This window comes from Globicephala melas, chromosome X, assembly GCF_963455315.2.
Source record: "Globicephala melas chromosome X, mGloMel1.2, whole genome shotgun sequence".
NCBI classification, from domain to species: domain Eukaryota; kingdom Metazoa; phylum Chordata; class Mammalia; order Artiodactyla; family Delphinidae; genus Globicephala; species Globicephala melas.
Window position 1 is genome coordinate 90,937,772 of NC_083335.1, and position 4,715 is coordinate 90,942,486.

At 45.7% G+C, this 4,715-nt stretch overlaps 1 non-coding gene across 1 annotated transcript; it reads left to right on the forward strand.

Annotated features, from left to right (window-relative positions):
- Window positions 1–1,528: 1,528 nt before the first annotated feature.
- On the forward strand, window positions 1,529–1,630 carry LOC115841236 (U6 spliceosomal RNA). The gene has a single exon (XR_004034762.1). It is a non-coding gene; the product is annotated as a U6 spliceosomal RNA (small nuclear RNA).
- Window positions 1,631–4,715: the final 3,085 nt, after the last annotated feature.

Sequence of the window (4,715 nt, forward strand, 5' to 3'; positions counted from 1 at the left end):
TGTGTTGATTCAATATTTTTATAGATTATACTCCATTTAAAGTTATTACAAAATAATGGTCAAATTTCCCTGTGCTGTACTATATATCCTCATTGCTTATTTATTTTATACATAGTAGTTTGCATCTCTTAATCTCCTACCCCTATCTTGCCCCCTGTCCCCCCCACAGGCTCCCTTTTGAAGCCACTTGCCAGATGCATTACCACGGGCAGAGATTGCCTGACCCACTGCAAGGCCGTTTTATGGGAAGACAAGCCCCGTCCCAGGCAGGCTCTACAGCAGCTTTTGTGGAGAGGGCTGGGTGCTTCCTGCACAACCTCACTGGAGCCAGCCAGAGCTGGGAATGAAGCCCAGGCACTGTGGCTGTGTGCGAGGTCCCCTGGCCCTGGGATGGGGTGGGGGGCACCAGGAGGGAGTTTCATGAGGACAGCTGGGCTTGCTCAGAGCCCAGTAGACCAGGCTGAGGAAATAGGAGTCACCACAGCCACGGAGAGCTAAGTATGCACCAGTCCCCCTCACAAGATCTCTGGGAAAAGACCATGGATGATCCGGTAAGGTGGTCATGTTTGCCATTTCTCCTTTTCACAGACCAAGTCTCCTCTGATAGAGGGCAGAGGAATGGGCCATGAATATGAATGGGCAACTTCCAGAAAAATGGAAACCCTACAGGACAAAATGGTTCAGGCCCTTCAACAGATAAACTGTAAAGAAAAGAAAGGGATGGGGGACTTCCCTGGTGGCGCAGTGGTTAAGAATCCACCTGCCAATGCAGGGGACCCAGGTTCCAGCCCTGGTCCGGGAAGATCCCACATGCCGCGGAGCAACTAAGCCCACGAGCCATAACTACTGAGCCCGCGTGCCGCAACTACTGAAGCCCGTGCACCTAGAGCCTGTGCTCCACAACAAGAGAAGCCACCACATTGAGAAGCCCGTGCACTGCAATGAAGAGTAGCCGCTGCTCACCGCAACTAGAGAAAGCCCGCGTGCAGCAACGAAGACCCAACACAGCCAAAAATAAATAAATTAAAACAAACAAACAAGTTATTTAAAAAAAGAAAAGAAAGGGATGGAAGGGGGGAAATAAGTTAAAAGTGACTTAGAAGACATTTAAATAAAAGTTTTTAAAAGGCAAGCTAGTGCTCACTTCGGCAACACATACACTAAAATTGGAACGTGGGCTTCCCTGGTGGCGCAGTGGTTAAGAATCCGCCTGCCAATGCAGGGGACCCGGGTTCGAGCCCTGGTCCGGGTAGATCCCACATGACGCGGAGCAACTAAGCCCGTGTGCCACAACTACTGAGCCTGAGCTCTAGAGCCCGCGAACCACGGCTACTGAAGCCCGTGCACCTAGAGCCCGTTGTCTGCAACAAGAGAAGCCACCGCAATGAGAAGCCCGCGCACCACAACGAAGAGTAGCCCCCTCTCGCTGCAACTAGAGAAAACCAGCACGCAGCAACGAAGACTCAACACAGCCTAAATAAATAAACAAATAAGTAAATTTATTAAAACATAAATAAAAAAATAAGAAATAAAAAAACATAAATAAAATAAAATTGGAACGATACCGAGAAGATTAGCATGGCCCCTACACAAGGATGATGCACAAATTCATGAAGCATTCCATATTTTTGTGGGAATGTAAACTGGTACAACCACTATGGAGAACAGCATGGAAGTTCCTTAAAAAACTAAAAATAGAACTACCATATGACACAGCAATCCCACTCCTGGGCATATATCTGGAGCAAACCATAATTCAAAAAGCTGTATGCACCCCAATGTTCATTGCAGCACTATTTACAATAGCCAAGACATGGAAGCAACCTAAACATCCATCAACAAATGAATGGATAAAGAAGATGTGGTACATATATACAATGGAATATTACTCAGCCATTAAAAAGAATGAAATAATGCCATTTGCAGCAACGTGGATGGACCTAGAGATTATCATACTAAGTGAAGTAAGTCAGAGAAAGACAAATATCATGTGATATCACTTATATGTGGAATCTAAAAAATGCCACATGAACTTATTTACAAAACAGAAACAGACTCACAGACTTTGAAAGCAAACTTATGGTTACCAAAGGGGAAACATGGGGGGAGGGATAAATTAGGAACTTGAGATTAACATATATACACTCCTATATATAAGATAGATAACCAACAAGGACCTACTGTATGGCACAGAGAACTCTACTCACTATTCTGTAATAACCTATATATGTAAAGAATCTGAAAAAGAATGATTATGTGTATAACTGAATCACTTTGCGGTACACCTGAAACTAACACAAGATTGTAAATCAACTATACTCCAATAAAAAATGTTTTTTAAAAGACAAGCTAAACTTACTGTAGGGATGCAAAATTGGTTGATAAAACACTTGTTTTTTTGTGACTAACATAAAAGTCAGGATCATGGTTACTTCTGGGCAAGGGAGGGGGCTATGATTGGGATGGGAAACATGAAGTGGTTTCTAGGGTACCTGGCAAAGCTCTATTTCTTGACCTAGGTGGTAGTTAAAAGGATGCTCGGCTTAAAATAATTCATTGTCATACATTTGCTTTGCTTGTGTCTGTGTTTTATTTTATAATAAAGAGGGTTTGAAAAATAAAAACAGTTTGCTATATAATCTACAAGGACTTCATTTTGCTGTTCTTAGGACCCAGAAACCCTCAGTATAGTTCTTAAAATTCCCAATTCTCTGGTATCTGTTGCGGTCACACCATTCATACGGTTGTTTTCCAGATGTTGAGCATATGTCCTGGCTATTCTGGGACAACCGTGATTTTAAATAGTCTATCTGCATGTCACTGCAAATCATCATTTCCCCCTAAATTCCAAGATCTTGATGAATTATAGCTACATGAACCGAATCATTAAGCATTGTTTGAGATCGTGGGGCTGAAAAAAAGAAAAAAAAAAAAAACGCCACCTCACAATTATTTACAAAGTTGAGCTCACAGTGACCCATGTTCTGTTGAGGGAAGATTGTGTGTGCAGCACATTCTGGTCAGAATGCCTGTGGGCGAGGGGAACAGTTCCCTGAGCAATGTCCTCCTCCTTGAGGTACAGTGATTGGCATTCAGGGGACCAAGGATGGTAGACACATTTCTTCTGAAGTAGGAAGAGCCAGAGGGTGGGCCTGGTTCAACAACCATTGGGGCCAAGGATGGGAAAGTAAGGTGAGCAGGCAAGTCTCTAGGTTAGAAGCAGAGATAGAACAGGGGCAAGGCCAGGGGGCAGGACATGGACAGGGCAAAAGTAGATATGTGTGTGGAAGTGGTGGCTTTCCTTTCTGGCCATCCATCTTATGGGGTGTGCTAAGATGACCTGGTTTATGGGCGGCCCCATCCCTCTGCCATCTCCCCACTAGGCAGCTGGGTAGGGCAAGGAAGAATTGAGCTTCTCCAAATTTGTCTAAGGAAAGATCTTTGCCTTTTCCTGAGAAGAAAATCAGGTTTCCTCTGGTGCTTCTGATCCACCTCCTCTTCCCACAGTACATATCAACTAGAGCTAGCCAAGGTCTCTGCCACAACCCAGTACTTCCTCCCCCGTGTCCTCCTGCTTCCCATCTCTAGTGGGCAGGCTGTTGTGGTGGGAGGTATGGTAATCCCCAGAACCTGTGACTATGTCACCTTATGTGGCAAAAAGGACTTTACACATGTGACCAAGTTCAGGATCTCGCGATGGGGAAATCAGTCAGGATTATCCAGCTGGACCCAGTGTGATCACAAGGGTCCTTCTAAGAGGGAGGCAAGAGGGTCAGAGCTAGAGAAGGTGATGTGATGATGGAAGCAGAAGTGAGAAAGAGAGAGAGAGACATTGAGAGAAAGATTGGAAGATGCTACGTTGAACGCTTTGAAGATGGAGGGAGGGGCCGTGAGCTAAAGAATGCAGGCAGCCTGTAGCTGGAAAAGGCAAGGAAATGTATTCTCCCCTAGAGGCTCCTGAAGGAACGCAGCCAACACCTTGATGTCTGGACTTCTAACCTTCCAAACTTTAAGATGATAAATGGGTATTGTTTTAAGTCACTAAGTTTGCGGTCATTTGTTACAGCAGCGATAGGAAACTCATAGGGGGAGGAAACGGGGCAGGCTCTCGATGAGCCAGCTGAGGCAGGGAGTGGTAGAAGATGCTGTGGGGTGCCTAGAGAGGGGCCACCGACAGTGGAATTCCACGGGGCTGAGGAAACCTGTGAGCCTGCATGGGTGGAGAAAGTGGGCTTTAGCTTTTCAACAGGGACAGCTGAAGCAGTGGGAGGGAGGAGAGTCTTGGGTTGTTTTCTCTGATTGTCCACATGGAGCCCAATGTCTGTTGGCCCATGCCATATTTCCCTTTTGCCCTCATTGTAGGGTATCCCTTTGGCCTCCCTTAAAGCTGACAGGCACTGTGTCCTACCAGGGCAAGGAGAAGCCTTGCTAGATATTAACGGGCAGCTGGCATTATGAGTTAGTTTCAGAGGCAGTAGGGATGAAAGCTCTAGTGATCAAGGAATGGAATGTTCTGGATAGAGGGAGGTGAATTGACAGGTTACCTGTTAGCTGGATGATGAGTTAGCATAGGGCCACATGAGTCATTCAGTTCGGCTGCCAGGAATGAATCGGAAAGCTGCGGTGACTCTTGCCCAGTGACAGGAACTCTGGAAGCTTCAGTTCCCTCAGCTGTGAAATGGGCTGAACATACTATCTACCTCACAGGGCTGTAA